At 36.8% G+C, this 23,261-nt stretch overlaps 1 protein-coding gene across 2 annotated transcripts in view; it reads left to right on the top strand.

The window, feature by feature from the left end:
- Positions 1–23,261, top strand: part of LOC121314481 (rho GTPase-activating protein 28-like) — a 56,811-nt gene that overhangs the window by 847 nt on the left and 32,703 nt on the right. The window lies entirely within an intron of this gene.

The raw sequence follows: 23,261 nt of genomic DNA, 5'->3' as shown, positions 1-23,261 counted from the left end.
TTATTTACACACCAATATTAAGGAACAAACACTACTTGAAGAACTGCCTCCTTAAACTACAGTTTCAGGTCTAGCATGGATAGTACTCTGCAACAGGGGTTACTGGTAATAGAGTTGGAAATGGTTTCCATACTGGCCAAAATCTAGTGTTATTGCTTGAAGGATGCATAGTTCAAGCCTTATCATTTTACTGGAAAATGTGAAATGTCTGACCTTACTTATTCCCTCCCACCTCAGACAGTTGGCATTTGGTGGTGGCTGCTGTAGGATTCTGCCATGTGCTCTCTGGTTGTGACTTTTTTTACACTGGTCTCTTAAAGGTATAGTAACACATTTCTACAAAAAGGCCATATATATTTTACCATGTAAAATGGTATTGTGAATAATATATTGCATATTTTATTTGAATTGGCTAGAACAACAATGTGGACAGAATGACTATACTTGTACACTTAAGAGCTTTTAAACAACACTACAGAATTTGCATAGAGTTGTAAGTTGTTTGTATCTGTATTTTCTCTTTCAATGCCATCCATGAAGGAATGTACCGTTTCTTCAAACACACATTTCAAATTCTTTTCAAACACACATTTCAAATTCCATTTCAATTAGCATGTTGGTAACCATGGTTTTGTTGCATGTTGAATGCGATAAAGGGGTTTCGCTAAATGAGACGGCATAATGGCATAAAATGTTTGTGTTTTTTTTTTTTTTTTTTAAGCATAAAGGTCGATTTCACCCATTCTCTGCTTGAATTGAAAAATAAAGATAGAGAAAAATCTGGTAAATTTGTTCTAAAATAAATGTCGATATTAATCATTGATTTGGCAAATAAATAAATAAATAGATACATAAAATATCGAATAGTAACAAGCCTAATCACAAAAAGTTTAAATCAGATATATTTTGTGCAATGTCTGAAACATTTTTAAATATAAGCTTTGAATAAGGCATACCTTTTAGTGTGTTGATGGGCTGGTGCTACTCATAGCAATTCAAATACAATCTTTAAGTCATTCTTATCACTGATTTGTACCTTCTGCATGTATCACGTTTGGACAAAGAAGCTGTGCCTGTAGATTGTAATGGAAACTATCCTCACACACACCAGTTCTCCCACAAACATTGCTTCACAATATAATCCACAGTTGAACCCAGTGTAAACATTAGTTTATTCTATTTTGACCACATTTTTACTTCATGATGAAGGTCTGACATTGCATTGTGAGTTGTAAATCTCAGGTTTATTTTATTGAGTGCCCATGTGGTGTCCCCTGGTATTGCTACTTGTCTTGCAGATTGAAAACATCTGGCACAAAGCCCTTTTGATCGTCTTCTTTTTTTTTTTTTTTTTTGCGCCTGGATGTTTGGCCAGTTGCCCTGTCCATCACCAGTCATTCATCATGGATTTGCCTGCAAAAATGTCAGGGTCAGACAGTTGAGGGGTGGGAGCCACAAAGTGTCTGAAGGAGTGGTGTCTGAGTCATACTGGGATGCAATAAATTGATGACTTTTGTAAATATTTAGATTTTGTAGGAGACTAGCTGGGCTATTGGCATTTTAATGAAAAGTATAATCATTCTAGATTTGAGCTCTCTGATTTAAAGAAATAAAATGGAAGACTATTTTGAATTAGTCAGAACAGCATTTACATATACACTGTAGTTGACTATATTGAAGGAGTCATTTAGGTTTCCAGTGAAACATGAAGCCGCGTACCTCCCATAAGGAAGGACTAGCTGTCAATAGTAACCAGTCTGAATAATCCAACACAATCTTAAAAGTTGAAACTGCTCTACTTTTAATTTAACCTCTCTATGAATCCCTTCCCTTTTTATTTCATGTCAGATCACCTGTATGAAGACCATATGTCTGTGTACTTTTAAATGCCCCCTTCATAAGGTTTCACTTAATCATCTAGAGGGAAAATAAGGGTGTTGCAGCACACATGCTATACAGAATTTGTACCTCCCTGTCTTAGTAACGGCAGTCACATAGGAGGCTTCTCTATGGTAAGTACTGTACTTGTTTACAGGTTAATAACAAGCTATTAGGACTGTCTCTGAGGGCTGCTATCATTAAGAGCTGTAATTGCAGGCTGATTAGTCAGTTGTTAAAAACTGGCTATGTGATGGATGGAATTGAGAAAGCACCTTTTCTAAAGGTGTGCTTTATAACTCTTCACAAAATAATTACACAAAACTTAAACCAAAACTTAATGTACAGCATAAGTAATATTAAACAAGCTTTTTGAATAAAGAGAAATCCTACAATTGGTGCATTCAATAATGTAAAAAGAAACATGGTGTGTTTGCTAGATTTAAAAGTTGCATTTAATAGGACTGGTTAAAATAATAAAAACAGTTTGGTGGCAAACTGTCTGTGTTGATGTTTGAAGGATTTGGTCTCAGAATGACTATAGGCAGTGCCCCAGACAAGATTTTGTGTCATTTGAGTAATTTACTGTCTAATTTAGAGACGATGGGCCCTATTCATTGTTGCATTTTCACAGATAACACTAGCGTCACAATACACATTAGAAAACTATCGACTGAAAACGATTAATTGTTGGCTAATTTTGAACCTGTTAGTGTGCCAACGTGGATCATTAATTACCACAAACTCATCCACAAATTATTAACGTGTATCTGTTATAATTAATTGACACGACTACTGCCGACAGTTGCTGAGCGATTCATTAATTAAATTTGCGCTAATTAACTACTGTCATGACCAATAAATAACTTCTATGAAATCCACCACATATTTGCCGCTACACATCTTTTACAGAGTGTCAGTTTGTTTCATCAAAGGGACAGTACATCTCCGCTATTATTACTGGTCATGGCCAGTGAAGAAAACGACACTTCCGAGACAGAATGTATTATATGACACTTACAGATGAAGAAATATAAAGAGGTTCCGCTTGAGCCATGGAACAATATTGGAATTGTACCGGGATCTTGAGCCAGATATTCAGTGTAAAACAAGGAGTCAGTTCATTGCTCCGATTAATAGGTTGCTAGTTGCATTCATGTTTTACAGTTCAGGATCAGTCCAGAGAAACAACAGTGATGCATTTGGATTCAGTCATCCACAATGAGTAGGATTGTAAAACAAGTTACCAATGCATTACTATCTAGAATATCTACTTATATCGCCTTCCCACCTAACGCAAGGGAACACAGTTTTATAAAGCAGGGATTGTACGATACTGCAGGCATGTCTAATGTTTTAGGGGCAATCGATTGCTCGCATAGAGCCATAAAGGCACCATCTAATAATGGCAATGTGTTTATTAATAGAAAAGTTTGTCATTCTATTAACACGCAAATAGTGTGTCGACACGATTATATAATTACTAAAGTGTTCGCCAGGTTCCAGGATCTACACATGATTCCTTCATTTGGGATCGAAGTGCATTGTGTGCCTATTTTGAAGGTGCCAATTGGGCCTATCGAACGTAGAGTACACGTCACCACTTTCACTATTTAAATTGGTAGGATCAGCAACATCCTGATTACTGAGGAAGATGATAGTTGTGTTCTACGCTTCTCCTTCAGCCTGTGGATGTGGAGTGGATTTCTCATGGTTTCCTGAAACAAATCAATTTATACATTTAGCTGTTGACTACATCTGCAATATGCTGCTGTTCACCTAGATCACTCATTAATATGCATTACCTTTGCGTGTAAGGTCAGGTCTTGTATTGATATTGCTAATGGGTTAACTACAACCGTGCATTTTAATTGTAATGTTACTTTGAACTACTGTAGAAACAGTTGGTCTTACAATAAAAACAGTAATTATTCTTATTTGCTTTATTGACCACAAACAATATGGCTGTGAAGCAAATAAACACAGAAACAGTTTAATTTCAATTCTGCAGATGGAATACTTAAAAAGGACTGCATCCACCTACAATATATTTATAAAGATATGATAATATTGTATTCCTTTTTGGTCGCCTTGCTATAGTAATATAAAACATCCTGACTCTCCAAGCACAGAATATAATATTAATTATATAGAATTGACTTCCAAAAATTTTCTTGACCTTAGTGACTGAAAAGCAGGCCTAAAATGTGTTAAATTTGTTTTTATTTTTTATTTTTTATTTTTATGAAACAATAGCCTGCATTCAAAATGGCAGAGCTACTCGGATATACAGTAATCCTTGATTTGTAGCAGATGTTTCTAAGAATTTTTTTCAATGCAGCACAGTAGCAATTTTATGGTATATAATTAAAAAAAAATGATATACAGTATATTATTGACTTTTGACGTGACTTGTGGTGCATCAACAATCTTAATATTTGTGGATGAGAACAGTATCTTATATTTGTGTAAAAGCAAGTAGCTAAAAGAAATGATCAGCAGTTTAATGTAAACGCACACTTCTGTAGCTATGCATATTGTTGCGTGCAAAGTAACCAGTGGTGGCTGAATATGCAAAGTCACCGCATTGTTGAGATCCACAATCTTGCAGTTTTTATATTTATTGCTTAGTTACTCAATAACAGGAAGAAAAGGTAATCGTGTCAAATTATGATGAATGCACTGCCGCTCATATATTATGTGAAAGAAACAACCCTAACCCTAACCTGCTAGATTTGTTTTTCTTTAATATTTTTATAATTGAAGTTGTATAATGTAGAAAGCCCTAAGTCTGCTTTGTGTTCATGTATTTGTAAAGGCTAGCAGTTGCAGGCCATGGGCCACATCAAAACGGTGGCCTAAATAGGCTGGCCCTGGGCTGCCTTTTCTTTTTTTGGAGTGTTCACATATGAGAAAAGGTGGTCCTGAGGCAGCCCTGGGCTGCCTTAAATTGCAAGTGTGACTGGGGTCTGTGTTCCCTCATTATTGTATGTTAATATGATGGGAAGATAGTAGAAAGCAAAAACAAAAACATTTCAGTTAGATATTTTGAATTGAAGACATGTTATGAGTTACACCTTGATTAAAACATGAGAGGTAAACCCATATGTGGCAATATGTGAAAATAGGGGCGTTCAAAACAAAAAAAAAAACAGGGCACTTTTTTACACAGGGAATTGTGGGAGTCTGGAACCAGTAATGTTGTTGAAGCTGACACTCTGGGATTTTCAAGAAGCTGCTTGATGAGATTCTGGGAGCAATAAGCTACTAACAACCAAATGAGCAAGATGGGCTGAATGGCCACCTCTTGTTTGTAAACTTTCTTATGTTGTGTGTGTGTACATTGGAGTATCTTGTGTGACAGTAAAGGACATTCTATCTCCGTTGGGACCCATGCAATTTGCAAGGCTAATGGGGTTCCTAATTATAATAAGGTTAATTGGAGACAAGAGGGGGAGGTGAAATGATACCTCTACAGCACAGGTAGTGTGAATACATATCTGTGTAGGTATAACATTTGATAAAAGAAGCCTATTCTGCAATTGGACATGGTACTGTAGCATCTCAAAAGCCAACTGAACTGTCAAATAGCAAGCACTATAGTTGTGAAATGGGCATGGAAGAATCTCATTCCTTAACTATCCTGAAAATAGAATCCTGGACACAAAGTCTCAATTGTTTCCTAAATGAAAGAAAACAATTTTACTTTGACAAAACTCCCTTGAAAAACCCAAGCAAAACTAAAAGCAAGAATTTAACTTCCACAGTTATGTTGCTTCTCGCTAGTTAAAAGGGGTTTTTATCTTCTGGACAGACAGTATATGAGAACTTGCATGACTAGTAATAGTGTTTTGATTTATGATGTTAATTAAACAGGGGGGTTTTCCTGGCTGTGTAGAAGTGAACAAACAAACAAGTCAACAATTAAAGAAACTGTGTAGTCTGGAGAAGTCCAGTTGGTAGAACAGGGATTTTAAAAAGTTACTTCTTGGCATTATCACTATGCTGCTAGTCAACATTCCCAGTCATTTCTGTAATTGTATCTGTTGCTGCTGCGATACAGTAATAAGGCTGGAACGCTGGAAGCTACAGTTGTGCCACTTCTCAGTCGGCCGTTCAGCAGGAGCATACAGCACTGGAATTATGCATAGGTAACCGGAATAAGCTTTTTTATGGTATTTCTTGTGCAGACACAATACGTAGGCAGTATATCTAAAGCTAGTATTATTTAGGTGGGTTGATTGTACAATGTAATTTGCACTTCTAGAAGTAAAAAATAAATGTCATTAGAGCAATCCAAACATGCTTTGTAATTAAAGGAGCATTGTTTTTAAATTCTGAACCGTTTTAAATGCTGACGCTAGCTGTTGTGTCTAGGCTTGTTGCTTTTCTTGTAGATTATTGTTTAATGTGGACTGTATGTCTTGAGTTTTGGCCCTACAGTGGAATAGTTTTTGCTGAGCCTGGTTAAAGCTTACCTTTTGGAACTGCTAGTGACACCCAGGTTAAATAAATAAACAAATGAATAACATGTATTAGTAAATGTTGGCTTTATTCAGTTAACTGTTATATACATGACAACATGTGTTGTCCCTGTACTTGTTGGTATGCCGTGTATGTGGTTATAACGTGTATGTGGTATACTTGCAAGCCATTTAAAATCCATTGCTGCCCTTGAAGATGAGCCATATCTAGAATGGTTTCCCTGCAGCAACATCCTCCTGTGTATATTTAGCTCACTTTTCAAAATTGGGACCCTCTCCAGATCGTCCTTGGTCTATAGCTTATCTTATCTTCTGATGCTGACAAGCTCTTTCTTTGCACTGGCCTTGTTCTGTTCTGTTTTCTGGTGTGGTGCTTTTTTTTTTTTTTTCTCCTCACAAATTGCTTGCTGCCCTAACACTTTTTAATAGTACTGTGAATGCTAACAAATTCCTGTGTAACTAGATACAAATCAAGGGATTGAATGGAACACAGCTGCTGGAAGGAATGACCACCTACTTCAAATTATCAGTGTCATCAGGATCTCCTAGTTAATTCATTTGGTGTTACAAGCAGGCCAAAAGATGGAAACGTACTTTTGTACTTTAAGTACCGTTAGTTTGCTTATATATTATAATAATATGCTGTGTATTTTGCAAGTGAAAAAAAGAACACAATGCACAACAGATCACGAGTCTTACCTCTCCTTCCAGGTGGTTGCTTTGCAAGTGAAATTGCAGAACTCAGGTTAACGCCTGAATTTGAATGGGAAATTAGGACATCAAACAAACCGCATCATACTGCTTGAACAGTTACAGCACAGTAGATCATTATAGGAGGTGTGTGGTCCAGTGGTTAAAGAAACAGGCTTCAAATATTCAGGTCAGATACTGACTCATTGTGTGACCCTGAGCAAGTCACTTAACCTCCCTGTGCTCCATCTTTCAGGTGAGACATTGTTGTAAGTGACTCAGCAGCTGATGCATAGTGCACACACCGTAGTCTTGTATCCTGTAAAGCGCTTTGTGATGGTGGTCCACTATAAAGATGATTATTATTATTATTATTATTATTGTTATGATGTCATTAGGATTTATTTACCTCCTTTCATTAAGCAGACTAAATGTGGCCTCTGAATTGTCACTGCTTACTTTTTGAGGTAGTGAGGTACACTGATCTCAATCATCCTCACCAGGACAAATTATTAGTAAAGAAAGTTAATCAGGTCTAAAGCTGCATCCACACTAGACGTGAGCGATGCAGGCAAGTCAACGAATGTTAATCCACACCAGACGTACCTTGAAAACAATCCAAAAGACTGGAAATAAATACACGACCCCACCTGTGCATTCCTATTGGACATGCTAGAGATGGGCTGGCCTATTATAAAACAGGGCTTGTTTGCTTACCACCCTGACCCCCGGCAACTCGGTTGTAAAATAAAGGTTGGACTTGTAAAATCTATAGATCAGAGTTATTGAACATCCCAACAGTTTTATTGTTATCGTTATTATTATTAGTAGTAATTGTACAGATTACTACTACTATGTTTTTTTTTTTTTTTTTTAAATAAATCTGTGTAAAACCGCAATATATCGATAGCCACAAGAAGAGAATAAATCACAAAAGCTATACAATCAAATTAATTTTATCGTGGGCCTGAGATATTGTAAACAAGGCAGCAATACATCCAGAAACACATAGAAATAGGAGGCCAAAAATACAGTACATCATAGTGTAAACTTAATATAAGCTTTTCAATTATGCAGTCTTGCTAGATGAGAACGGGCATCACTGTTTACAGTAGGGTAAAAGTAACAGATTGCATTCACTCCAAGTAACAGTAACGTTGCCTATTATCAGTGCTTAATCTTTGCTGGGGCTTGCATGGCTCGATCAATAGCTTTTAACTTTTCTTCTAAGACTTTTTTAAAACTTTTTTTTTTTTTTGTGCAGTAATGATGTACTCAGCAGTAACCATAGTGTTGAGCTCTAAAGAAAATTCAACCACCAAATCAAATTTCTTTTATTTTTCGTCATTTAATTTCAACTAGCAGTGAACAGTGTATTTTTCTAAATTGGAAAACGTTCGTATCAGTTACATACAGTACCAGTCAAAAGTTTGAGTACACCTGCTTGAAACCAGGTTTTTCATGATTATCTATGCTTTTAACTGTATAAACTTGTCTATAAACACTTAATGTTTCATTATATGATACGTGTACTTATATAAGCTGATAATCATAAGTGGATTGCATTCAAAAATTTAATTTTTAAATGAAAATGTAAATCTTGTCAATTTCAATGAAGTGGTCACCCAAAGCAAGGAGATTTCAGTCTGAAGCCCAAGTCAGTTAAAAGTCTGAAATGTGTATAACACGGTGTTAGAACACTGGCCTAAGTATAAAAGTATCTTTGTTAGATGTTCTCTGAGTTAACTAGCATGTTACCTAATTAATCTTTTGTCACCAATTATTTTTGACAGGTGAGGGTCCATGATTACTATAAATATAGGTAGCATAGGCACAGGTTTGTCATTCCTGAATGTAAAGGAGCAGAAAATGGCAAAATATGCTCAGTTAAGCAAAGAAAAAAGAAATGAAGGTCAATCTTTAAGACAAATCGCAAGAACTTTGCAAGTATCTGTAACTGCTGTGGCTAAGACCATCAAACGATTTGAAGAAACTGGCACTCATGAGGACCGTACAAGGTCAGGCAGGCCAAGGGTGACCTCAGAATCAGAGAACAAGTTCATTCGAGTCACAAGTCTGCGAAACTGGTGATTAACTGCCCCTAAAATACAGGCTCAGCTAAATGCTACTAGAAGTACAGATGTTTCAACATCAACTGTTCAGAGGAGATTGCGTGAAGCTGGCCTAACTGGAAGAATTGCTGCAAACCAACCATTGTTAAGAGTGCAGAATAAGAGGAAGAGATTTGCCTGTGCCAAAAAACACAGAAACTGAACGTTTGAGGAGTGGAAGTCGGTCTTATGGACCAATGAGTCAAAATTTGAAATATTTGGATCGATGAGTATTTGTAAGACGCAGAGAGGGTGAGCGCATGAGTTCTGCATGTGTGGTTCCCACTGTCAAGCATGGAAGAGGCAGTGTCATGGTCTGGGGTTGCTTTGCTGGTGACAGAGTTGGTGATCTTTACCAAGTCCATGGCAAGCTCAACCATCATGGCTATCATAGCATACTTCAGAGGCATGCCATTCCATCAGGAATACGGCTACTTGGGCAGTCCTTCATTCTTCAGCAAGATAATGACCCGAAACACACCGCAAAGTTGTGCAAGAACTATCTGGCGAAGAAGGAAGGTGAAGGACAACTCAATCTGATGACCTGGCCTGCCCAGTCTCCAGACCTCAATCCCATAGAACTTGTGTGGGACGAAGTGGACAGGACTCAAAGCAAAGCTATCCACAAATGCCTTGCATTTCTGGGAATTGCTGCAGAAGAGCTGGGAAGACATGTCGGGTGATTTCTTGCTGAAACTTGTTAACCGAATGCCTCGTGTTTGTGAGGCTGTTATTAAGGCAAAGGGTGGCTATTTTGAGGAATCCAAGATTTAGAGACAATTTTCTTGAACATTGCTTTGATACTCCTTATGTTTTGTTTTGTATATTGTAACATGTTTTCATTTTGCGGTATTTACAAAAACGTATACGACGTAAAACATTGTCAATTATGAAAAAACCTAGTTTCCAACAAGGTACTGTATATAGTTTTAATTGGTTGCATTTTGTCAGCTAGCCTTTGTACGTGTGGTTTTCATTGGTCACATTTGGTCAGCTGTGTAAATGGTTCCATTGGGTGGAAGGGAAGCGATGTTTGCTGCAATCTGTGCTTCCATACAATACATATATACGACTGCAACGAGAATTTGTAGTTGATTAATAATACAAAACATAAACACAATTGTAACCGCGTCTATGGGTAACGGGGGGGGCTTGAGCCCCCTCGGTTGCGCCTCTGCCCCCGTCCAGTGTGGATGCTGCTTAAGAGGGGCAAAATCTGTGAACATGAAAGAGAAGATGTAATATAAAACTCCCATGAATACAAGTACAGTAGTAGGAGAAATTGCTGTTTCTCTCAGTGAGTGACATAGTGACACACAACCCACCTACCGATTTTTAAGAGTGAAATATGTCAACTGGCGACCTCTGTTTCTGCTCTCAATGCAATTGGCTATTTTCACCTGTTCAGCAGGAGGAGAGGTGGAGCCTAGTTATATTTTGCTGGAAAGAAGGGGTGCCTGAGCGATAGGGTTTGAGATGCCACGGTCAGTGTTGGGGAGTAATCCATTACTGTAGTCGGAGTACATTATTCAGTAACTTGAAACCGTAATGGCTCCTTTTTCAGACACTATGGCTAACAAGGAAATCAAAAAGAGCTTTAACAGTGCAAGTCTAACATTACATTTCACATGAACCTGCTTTTTATATCATTGTGCTAGAAAATGGCATCACAGGAGGGAGCGAGTGGGTTCGATAGCTAGCTGGATTTTTTAAAGCATATTTTCAGCTGTAGCCTGACCAAACGTTTTGAAAGTAATTTCCAGAAGTGTTCCCAAGGCAACCTAATCTGTGGGAGTGCAAATGATGGGTAACCCAACTGGTATTAGATTCAGCATGCTCCCGAGGCTGCATCTTTTTAGTGTGTAGATAATAATTTCCCAGGCATGGTAAGGTATGCTGCTGTTGTTATTTTAATTATTATTATTTAATTATTTAGCAGACGCTTTTATCTCAAATGGCTTACAGAAATTAAGCAAAATATAACGCTATATAAATTAGTCTTAAATTGAAAAATAGGAAAAGAAAATTAAAGAAATGGAAAGACATAGCAGATTTATAACACCAAATGATAAATATTTAAAATACACAATTAGCTAAGTAATAATATAGCACAGAAACAGCCAGTGTCCTTTCCCGATGTCGTTACATGAAGATGAATCTGTAGCAATCCTTAATCGGAGGCAGCAGAAACAGGTGTATGATGGATGCAGGAGAAAATGACAAAATGAGGGGTATTTGAATGATACATTTAACGGTAATGGTCAAATTTGGAGCCATGTTCTGTATTTGCCGGATTTCACTGGATCATGTTTATGATCGGTCATGCGGGGGGGGGGGGGGTGTATTTATAAATGCTGACTCATTAAACTGGTAACACAAGTTGCACTAACCAAGTCAGCATTTTACTCACAAAAAGAGAAACCTTGTTTCTTCCGCTAGTTCTTCAAAAAAAAAGGAACCTAGTTATAAATAACTTATGTTGATATATGACAGACTTACAAAAAAGTCCCTTTCTTATATAAAATGCTGGTGTCTTCTTTTCCATGATACATGTTGGATTTAACTCTTGTGCAAGTGGCATAAACTCTTCTGATTTTAAGATTCTAATCTTCTGATGCTTTTCTGGGATGAGACTGCATTAAACCAATGCTGTAAGTAACAGTATAGATGACGCAACATTGTAACTACTGTGCATATGTATTATTAACACCTTAAGCTTAAGTAGACATTTTAATGTGTCCTGGCATTTGTTTTTAATTGTGAGTATAAACAAGAACAATAGCCTTGTTTTACTGCAGTATAATGGTAATGCATACCAAATGTGGGCAAGTGATGTACCAATAAGCTACAGTACAGTTGCAATTTAAAAATGTATCAGACGGGAAATAATTCTTATTGTGTCCTAATCTGTGACAAGCTCGGGTAGTTTTGTGGACTAACCAAAGAAATGAATCCCATAATATTGTGATAATGTTTCAGTACAGTAGGTGTTCTCAGTGTGTCCAGACAAAGCTGCCTTGTCAACGAGCAATGCAAATGCTGTGTTTAGACTGCTACCTGTACCTGTGCATTATGCTGTGTACCAGTAATACTCTTTCTTAATTGTTTATGAGACTTGTAGTTTGCACACCAGGAACTCTTCTGGTACATATCGGAGAAACTAGTGGGAAATATATGACTACATATTGTATTACGAAAATGTTCTTTTCAGAAAAATTAGGGGAACTGTGGCTTGACAAAACAAAAAAAGGTTAGCCGAGGTCCGGTAGTGAAAGTGTAGTGGCGGGGGGAGGGGGTTGCATTATTCATTTTATAAATACACTGAAACTAAATTAGAGCTTTGCTGTACTATTTATATTTTAAGCACGCCTATTGAAAAAAAAAAAGTACGAAAAGATATGTGGGTTTAAAATGTAAAAAGGCCTGGAAAGTTCAGATAATGGCTGCTTTTACAACAGAAAAAATAGTCTCATTGCCAAGCCTCTTTTTCCCTATGATATAATAGATAACATTACTATCGTTGAAAAACTACAATTTTCATGTATGTATGTATGTATGATAAGCATATAAATATAAATTGTTTGCTAATTTCCAGAATCACCACTGGTTGGTTGTTTGTTCCATGGGGTGCAGATTTGATTATCAGAATTTATTGGGTTAAACTTTTGTGTAAATTTTAGTTGGCACATTTTTGGCTACTTTTTGGGCTGTTTCTTAATCAGCTTTTTGGCTATGTTCAGCTGTTTTTGATTGAGCTTTTGGCTACAGACGTCATACAGATCTGGCAACCCTACAGGTGTTACTTATAGAGCTGTAATTACTTTGGGAAATTGAATGGGGTTTTGTCCCATCATCTTTCCTTCTCCCGATTTCATAAAACTATAATCCATAAAACTAAAGTCTTGTCAATGATGTCAGACACTGTACTGCACTCCTGTAAAATGAGACGTTGAAACGTGTGTTAAAACTGAAAAAATGCTATCATATCACTACTGTGAATTATCGACATCCCTGTCTGATTCATATACTGTGTGCTGATTTGTTGTTTATGTAGGTTAACGTAGACTGTATTCCTTACATCATAGTTGAATGTTAACTTTACTTTTTTAATTATAATAAATTATAATTACATCCTGGTTCAAGTGAATTCTGATGTTCAACCAATGTTCCTCTCTTTACATTTCTGGCACAAAGGGGATCATATACCTGTACAATCATATACCTGAGTAAGTAACCGTACAGCAGAGTTTTGAAATTTAAAAAATGTTTTCTGTGTAAGCTTGTCTTTTTCACCCTAAGTGTACAAAAACAGAGTGAGTGTATAGCATTGTAAAATGTCTTATGTATTGAAAGATCGATCTGAAACCAGAATATACAATTGATTCAAGAAACGACATTCACACGGCACCATTAATTAATATGACTTTATGACTATGAAATTATTGTATTTTTATGTGCTTTGTTTTGCTGATTAAATATTAAGCAAAAAATATCACTATATGAGCTACCGTATGTACTGTTCAGATCATTCGCTGCATAGTCGGTTCCTGTAAAACTGTGGCCTAGTAATTTTATTTGTTTACACACAAAATGTGTATACAAATAAAATTTTTAAAAAACCCACAAACATGCATGTACAAATATGCATAAACGCATACTGTGATTATCTATATATGTTTAAATAAGAACGGTACTAAAGATACCTCCTGCACTCCACTCGGAGCGCCTTTACCGGATGCGCCCCTCGGGAGCCCCTTGAGCACTTTTTTTTTTTTTTTAAACCTCGGAAATGTAATTGATACTTGGGTATAGACTCTCTGTGTGGCACTGTCTCTAACGCGCGACAAAAAAAACAATGTTAAACAAAAATTTTAAACAATGTATCAATGTGCTTGCTCTTTACATTTATCTGCGAGCAAAGGGGCCGAGTTCGTTTGCATCCGAGCTAAAGTTGGTTTTCCATTTTTTTTCCAGGACTGAGTTTGTTTGTGTTCACAATGCAGTTTGCAGTAGCACTCGGTTCATTGATATGATGTGTTAACCAGGTGTTTGTAATACCCTGCAAGACATATTGAAAGATGGAAGCTATTGATGTATTGTTTTTACTAGCATGTTTTAGATTCTTACGTTCATGCTGTGGAAGAAAGCCCTGGGGGAGCACTTCGCTAATTTAATTAACATATTTCTTGAATGCCTACAGACAGTAGGAGAATAGTGCAGTATGTAGTTATGTAATTTTGAACTGTTCTCCTACTGTCGGTATTAAACAAAGTAATTTGAAAAATACTGAATATATTTTACTATTTTTGTGAGTTTTGTCCTGTTCGTCTTCGATTTTGGTGTCTGACCTGTCGGTTTCTCGCACTATCCGTGTAGTTTAGGATTTCCAGAGTGAAAAACCGGGACGGTTTAGCTGTCCAGTTTATTAGTTTAAGGACCGTGCAAAGTTTTTTTAGTACTCCGAGGGGAGTTAGGTTTTTGTTTCGATTGTTTTTCTTCAATTATAGTAAAATAATAAAACGCCATGGAAGTGCTTTAAAAACTTCAATTTCTGTGTCTGGGTCTGTATAAAAGGGGCAAAAGAACCTCAAAACAAACAAAATCCTTCACATACCATATAACAAGAAACCTCTGAAGAGTACAATAAACCCGTAACCCCTTCACATGACCGTCTCAACAAAGAAGAGATTCTCTGTCTGTGTATCCGTCCACCTGTATGTCAGATGCATGTTTGTGGAGAACCGCTTATTCAGTTGTCATTAAAACTTGGTAATTGTTTTTCTGTACATACTGTTGTTGTATGTCATGATCTTTTTCATCATACTGCTAGGTTTCATTTCAGTTGTGGCAAGGATATGAATTGGGTTACCTTGTCGTGTTGTTGATGCTGAATCACAGGAACCCTTTAAGATCCAATTTGACAAAGATTTGAGATTAGTCAGCTACGAGGAACCGGACGAGCCTAAATGGGTGCGAATGGCTTCCTGTCAGTCGTAAATTATCTTGTGCTCTAACATTCCTGACATTTGTTTAATGTAGTGATTTCCTTTGCATGACACATTTTTTGCCATAATACTTTGTAAATTCTGTTATTGGAATACCAGTATGTACATTTCTGCCCCCAGATTCTTTCAAGCAGTGTTGTCAGAATATTCGAATAGCTTTCCCAGCATTATCATTATTGACAGCAATATACTCGATTTACTAAACTTAATAAATGTATATTTCTTTTAAGCAAACAAACTGGGCTCTCTACATAATATTGCAAATCACAGTGTTTGTGTGACTCATATCTTTTGTTTGATACATTTAAAGCTCACTCCTTAAGCAAAAAAGGACATGAACAACTATTTTCTTGGCATACTGCTTTGTTAGTATTCCCAGCATTTGCAAGTGGTTTCTTCCATTCCCAGTTTTATCAACTGTACTTAAGATGTTGCGTGCTATGTGCAACGTGCTTTCATTACCACAACAATGTCCTGAAGAGTCAACTCAGAATTAAGAAAATTCAGCTCTGAAAGGTGACTTTGCTTTTCACAGACTTTCAGTCCAATTACAAACCTCAGTAGTTGGCAAAATTTGCCATTTTTACCTTAATAGACCCAAATCATGGTGTAGCTCATGACACAGTGTCATCCTCTTGACAATTGTGGGTTTGTCATTAAGTGTGTGCTAATACACACAGATTTGTCATTATCAGCAGATACCATTTTATCACACAATTTCCCAGACATTTGTCTGTGTAAATCATGAATTTACTCTTGGGTATAGTGGTTACTGTGCCACTACTCCACCTATTTGTTAATTCAAGACCAGTTATTTCACAGGAGAGGCATAATAAAAAAAATAGAGAGAGTGGTAGAAGAGAGTTAGGTCTTCACTCGTAACAATTTGCACTAATCATATGTACCATCGTTCATAAGAATAGGGTTATAATGAACATAGCCTTTGTTTTAAATAATAGGACCACAGCCAGGCACATTGCAAAAGGAATGAAACTGTGGTGTATATAGTACATTGTCTAGGGGCAGAAGAAGATGGAAAATGTAATACAAAACGGTGATGGGATTAGATTAAATAATGTCATTGATTGGATTGTGATGAGTATTATTATTATTATTATTATTATAGCAAGATACAAAATACAATGACTTCAGCCCCAATAAGAGCAAATACAAAACACAGTACGGTTTGATACAGGGGCAATTCAAGAGCAGGTAAGTGTTGATAGTTACAGCAGGGTTAGAGACGAGTGCAAGTGAAATACAAAATACTACCAATTGAATTAAATACAGTAAAATAGGGAGCACATAAGTGCAGGTTAAAGTACATTGAAGGCAGAGTGCTATATTGTCCAGAAGGGAAGAGTTGAGTTTTACAGGTGTTGTCTGAAGAGGTGTGTCTTGAGGAGGTGCCTGAAGGTTGTTCCACTACTGCGGGGTGAGGGTAGATAAGGAGTAGGGGAGCGTAGAGGAGGTACAGCCAGTCTTCTAGTGCAGGCGGAGCGGAGAGGTCGGGTAGGGGTGTAGGGAGAGATGAGGGTCTGGAGATAGCTGTGTGCAGTCTGGTCAAGGCATTGGTAGGCGAGTCTAAGAGTCTTCAACTTTTTTGGGGTAGGTGGCATTGCGCCACAGTAGTTGTTGCGTTAACCATTCATCATCTTCATTTTATCCAGTCATGGTTTGGCGGCTTTGTCTTTTGGGGAGGTGGCCCTAATAGCCACTTCCTATCTGTGGCACTAGACTTCATGATGTTATTGTGTATTCGCTAGTCGGCCAGCATTGCGGATAACTGCCAGCGCCCACGGACAAGGTCTCCAGCCAAATTCATCCTCCGTCATTAATTCGTCTGTTCAATTACAGATTAAATCATCCGCATTGCAGATTCTCCGTCCTGAATGGAGAACTTGGTTGTATTTCTGGTAGGAGAATCCACCCACTAATCACGTCATATCTAAGCACCATAAAAGCTCAAGTGTAGCTTGCATTCATGTTGCTTATTTTGTTTGGCCTCCTCCTCCCCTGCCACCACTCCGTCCTGAATATGCTCTGATGGGTCAGCCTTGCACTAGACCTGTGATCTTATCCCAGCATAACATCACGGATCTAGTACCGGCAACCTCATCACTGAAAACTTAGACATATCAATCTGCCACAACAGTCAATAACACAAGTTACACAATTCTTGAAGTGAATTTTACCATAAACTTGACAACTGTGGAAACCTCGTTTGGCAAAGAGCCTTCAAACACAGAGCAGCCAAGAGACCAGACAGCACCTCTCAATGAGAGAAAAAAACATAAAAAAGACACCTGGAGATCGACGGACTAGACAAGATAGAATCTGACAGAAATGAAGCATCCATGAAACGACAAACCAACTGGGTTTGTTTTTTATGACTGGGAGAGTGAGAGTAACACAAATATAGACTTGAAAACGATAGAACACCTTAACGCACTTCTACGACAATTGTATGCCTCTGTCAAAAATAGCTCTGGAGAGCTTTGTGGAATAAGCAGTTGTAGGGCTCAGTGTGGGCTTAAACAGGCACCTTAAATGAACCGACCCTGAGCTGTAACATTAATATACTGTCAAATATAGAGTTCAACTCTGCCAACAATGTGTTCACGGCATACATAAAAAACTTGAAGTCCTATTGATATTAACTCACTTTAAACATAAATAACATTCAAGTGTATATATTAGAATGTCGCAGATAATACTTTACTACAGTTGTAAATGGAAAACAGCAACTATTTTATGAGGTGGAATGTTATTTCTACATTTGTCTAATTTTAAAATCACTTTTAAGTGTGAAATAAGTCTTATTTCCTATTTTTTAGTGTGAGCCATTGTATATTGGGAATAGTGCTCTCCAGGTTGTGTGTTGGGATAACATCACTTCTCGTTATTCCTTTAACGAACCATTCTGCTGTATTGGTTTCATTCATTTACTGCTGCAGCAGTGAAAAACTCACCAGACTGAATCAGAAGCTACTCGGGCTGATTAAAGCAGAACTGTTGTTTTACAATAGAGAGAAGAAACTTAAACTATGTCAGTCCCGTAAAGAGGCACTTTTCAAATGTCTGCTCTGTGTTTTGTGCTTGTTCCCATGAATTGGAAGCTCAGTATTCCTTTGTGCAGTGAGGAGAGAAATGGCCAAAGGCAGGATATAGGACTTTTCCTATCCCAAGTTCAGTTGGATCTATGAGGATGGATTTAGGATTTTCTTTGAACTATATAAAGAGCTGACATCTTGGTCATGCAGGATAACGATTGCGTGGAAAGCTTTAATTGGCTCTACGTAAAACCCTTTTTGAGTTTAGCTGGAAAGCCAACATTTCACTCGGCTGAGGTAAGTTTTTACTTCTTACAAAATTGTGTTTGTTTGTTTAGGTTTGATAACCAGGTTAGATTAAAGTTTCTAAAATGTTAAGTTGCCTTGTGGAGTCTTATCTGTTAGACTGCCTTTTAATAAAAAGTAGAAGATGTAGATGTGATGCAGTGAAGCAATAGTCTGCTGCAACAATTGAGCTATAGCAAAATGTATTGATTATTATAATGCTGTTCAATGGTCTTGGTAATGATAGCAGGCATGATATGACTGACCTACATGCATAGAATACATAGTAAAATACAGTACATGCACAAATACATACAAGTTACGATAAATGCGTGATCTAAGTGCTATCATCACAAATAGAACAAGCTTCCCTTTTTTTTTTTTTTGGCTGAATTAAAAGGAAATGCCCAGTTACAAAAAAACAATGTTAACTTAAGCTGTAACGCATTGATTGCATTGGGGCGTGACCGACTCAATTCCTACTCCTACACTGTATCTTCAGTTTATTATTCTTTTGGATAAGTAATTTTGTTTTCTTATGTGTTCTAGTTCAGGGTTTAACGTCTCTTGAGTGAAAAAAAGATTTGTTATGTATGAAGGCTGACAATACGTTTGCCGTGGGGTGGTTCATTTTAGACCAGTTTAAACAGGTTTTTTCTTTTTTTTTTTAACTTGTAAAAAAAAAAATAGTATACTTTTTTACTAAATATTTGTAAAAAGTGTCTTTTGTTGATTCCAAAATTATCTACACATGTTGAATATCAATTATAATAAGGCACAGACCAATCTGGTGTTCTGGAAGCTGGCTACTCGCAGGTGTTATCTTAGCCAAACATTTGTCTACTTATATGAATTCCGGAGATACCACCTGCTAGAACCTTTTACAAATACATATCAACAAAACAACAGCGTCCAGTGATTGGGAGTGAAGTGAATATGGCCACAATGATAAATTATGAAAATACCATTTATAAGCAAGCAGTCTTTGAGCCAGTAGTGTCTTTGAAACAGGGGTGTCTGTCTTTTTTCAGAGAGAGTTATAAATACTAAAGGTCTTTAATGAAGCTTGTTTCATTTTTTGTGTTGATGATTAAACTGAGGATGGATTTAGAGGATTCCTGCTAAATGCAGAGGCAAAAATAAAGCTACAGCATAATAAATAGTGGATGCCGTGTGTCCCCAGGCATAGTAAGCTTCTTGCATGTCGGTAATTGAGCCCCAAGTTTAGTTTTCCTGCATGTGCTTAGGGCAGCCTTAGGGTCTTGTTAACTATAAATAGGTTGGCCCTGGCTGACACTGTCTCCACGATGACACGAAGCAAGCTTTAAGCAGCATCCATTAACATCTCAAATCAACACGCCATTGTTTACTTTGAGCTGTTTCCCTGCTCTGGGGATCTCTTGGCTGATCTAAAAGTAGAAACACTTTGCAAGGAACAAATCAGGTATTCCCTACGGCAAACTGGAGGAGGTGACAGAACAAGTTACTTGAACATTGTTGCTTAATGCCCTTGAAACTCTGTGCATCAAAGATCAACTATTTTTGGTTCTGTTTTTTAATGGTAATTTTTAGGTTTTAGACTCGGATGCAGAGCCTTAGCCAGTGTAATTACTGTAAACTCTAGTTTATAGTAATTACTCTACTGTAGTTATTTTTTTTCGGATTGCAGTTTTTAGGGGTATGAACATTAACATTTCAATTATGTCTGTTGGATTTTCATGAATAATGCTCGCTGCCTAAATAATTACTAAATAATTAAAGCATTCGCAGTGAGGGGAAATATGAATTATGCGCATATGAAAGATAATGCGGTATCGACATTCGTGTTCAGGGTCATATGGAAGACATTATTGATGTTCAAATAAATAATAAATCCAAAAGATGGAAATGCAGACCATATTCATTGTAAGAGCACCAGTGAAAAGGAGACACAAGCCCTCAAAGATGCGCCTAAACTGACAGTGTCTGTGAATATCAAAAGAGGTGAAAAATTAAGAAGGTAGTACAGAAATAAAGTTCAAACTCGCCATTTTAATCCCTTTTTCAAAAGTTATGCAATACATTTATTCTAAGTTGTTGGCTTGAAACACCCACAGAGACATGCCTCTAGTATGTAACCCGTTTTACGTTATGCACTTTACCTGTGCCTGCGGGAACACCTGATTATGAGCTGCTTTAATTACAATGGTCTTGAAAGGTCAAAGGCGCATTGGGGAGCTACTTCAATCACTAAAAGATCTGCTAATGCCATATGTCCTTAATCGCTCTCTTAGATCACCTAGTGAAATTTTACTTGGTATTCCATGGACACAGAGAAAGAAGGCAGGTGGCAGAGCATTCAGCTTTAGACTGTGATGTAGTCCTGTATTTAGAAGTGAGAGGACTACACCACAGTCTAAAGCTGAATGCTGTGCCACCTGTTTCCCATACACTCAACAGAACCACAGTTTTTCACTCTACAATAGTTAGGATAACTGAGGATACCAAATCGGGAGTAAACAAACCAAGCAATATAACCAGTGCCTTGCCTCCTTTTTGTTATAATTTTGTAGTGTTTATAAATTCCTCAAAGAAACCAGTTGTAGCAATAACCGGCTACAAACTAATCCCTCCTACCGAGAGTCAAATGATGGCCAATTATGAAGGTGAACAAACAGAGAAAAAGAAGAATGCAGTAATCAGGTATGTCCCCCAAAGAAGGTACTTGTTGGATAAGCTCATGGAACCATTGTAGTTTATTGTAGTAGGTAGTTTGATATATCATATTGATTACTCTGAACACGTTGAGCCATATCCCTTTAAAAAAGCATTCAATAAACAAGCCAGAATCCTGGGAGACTTTATACTGCACTTGGTGAGAGATTGAGAGAATACAGGGGGAGTTCACTAGCAAAGGAAATCCTGAGTATACAGTACCAATAACTCTTCAGTATCTTTCTTGGCACTCCTCCTGATTGCTTCAAGTTATTTTGCTACTAAAGGAACCGTGACCAGGTCTCTCTGTGGTTAAAAAGTTCCTGTCTTGTCAGAGGACGACTGCAAAGGTAATAGCTATTTATATTTTACTACAACATGATATAATTTTACTATATATATTGTACAGAGTTTATAGTGTAATTAGTAACATTGTACAATATTAACAGCTATTATTATGTACATACTATACATAAAACACTTCAGATCCAACAAACTGAACATAAAATATTTTAAATACAAAAATATTTTTTTGACAACATATGGGATATATCCATAGAAAGCAAAACACAAGTATGTATGTTCCTGATTTTCTTGTTAAAATCATGAGAATTTGTTACTTCTTTGTGTGTTGTGAATAAGGAAGGAAGGCAGTGTGGAAGAAAGTTAAATCTGCAGAGGGTAAAAATACAGCACACATGTAAAGGACACATCCTATACATTTCTGAGTGAAGCCAGTTGCACTGAAAATACTCGCCTAGATTTGCAAGCCTGCCTTGGTTGCTAAGCACTCGATTCATGTTTCAGTTCATGCTGTGCAAGGTTTGTGACCCCACCCCCCTTGAAGAAAGCAGCAATATTAATATTAATCCGGTGGCACCAGGCTATGTGTCTTAAGTTTTAATAAGTCTGTTAGTCATTCAGTCTTTCAGTTTGATGTACATAACTGGTCTGAAGCAGCTCTCAGGTTAAATTATAATGCTGTCCATTGACACCTGCATATTCACCTTGAATGACTGTAATGAGTGAATCATTCAAATCAAGGGCTCTAATTTAGGAACCACATGGTATTACAATAACACACCGTTGGGTGTTTTTTGTCAGACTATGTTGTGTGTGATTTATTTAGATCCTTGGTTTTCCTTTTTCCCTTTTTTCTTGGCTTATTTCATATCAATCTTTCTAATCTAAGTAGAAAGTAGATCTTAGTAGCAGTACTGAAGACAATATTGCGATATATTGCAATATATATATTGGAATTCAACGCCAATGATGCTGATTTTTTTGTTACCAAAATAAATCTACATATATAAACTGTGCTTTTTTGTCATTTTTATGGAATTTAAAGTATTAGAATGTAATATGACAAATTAAACTTTCATATGAAATGCACAGTAACTATTTTTTGTTGGATCCAATTTGAAAAATAGAAAAACAGTGCTGGTTTGAAAGCTATTTAAAATTCTCTAAAAACATTGATTTTAAATGCAATTTAAATTGTATTATTACAAATAATATATTTATTTTCATTTTGTATTAAACATGCTATTCAAAAATGCATCTTGTGACTATGGCCATAAACACAAGTTTAAAGCTGCTACACATATATATGTATACACACACACACACACACAGTACCAGTCAAAAGTTTGAGTACACCTGCTTGAAACCAGGTTTTTCATGAGTATCTATGCTTTTAACTTATATAAACACTTAATATTTCATTATATGATACATGTACTTATATAAGCTGATAATCGTAACTGAATTGCATTAAAAAATGTAATTTTTAAATGAAAATGTAAATCTTGTCAATTACAATGAAATGGTCACTCAAAGCAAAGGGATTTCAGTCGGAAGTCAGTTAAAAGTCTGAAATGTGTATAACACGGTGTTAGAACACTGGCCTAGGTATAAAAGTGTCTTTGTTAGATGTTCTCCGAGTTAACTAGCATGTTACCTAATTAACCTTTTGTCACCAGTTATTGATAACAGATGAGGGTCCATGATTACTATAAATATAGGTAGCATAGGCACAAGTTTGACATGGCGAAAACCAGT

The sequence above is a fragment of the Polyodon spathula genome, chromosome 4 (assembly GCF_017654505.1).
Source record: "Polyodon spathula isolate WHYD16114869_AA chromosome 4, ASM1765450v1, whole genome shotgun sequence".
Classification (NCBI taxonomy): domain Eukaryota; kingdom Metazoa; phylum Chordata; class Actinopteri; order Acipenseriformes; family Polyodontidae; genus Polyodon; species Polyodon spathula.
Note: the sequence above shows the minus strand (reverse complement) of the source record. Positions and strands in the feature narration are given on the sequence as shown.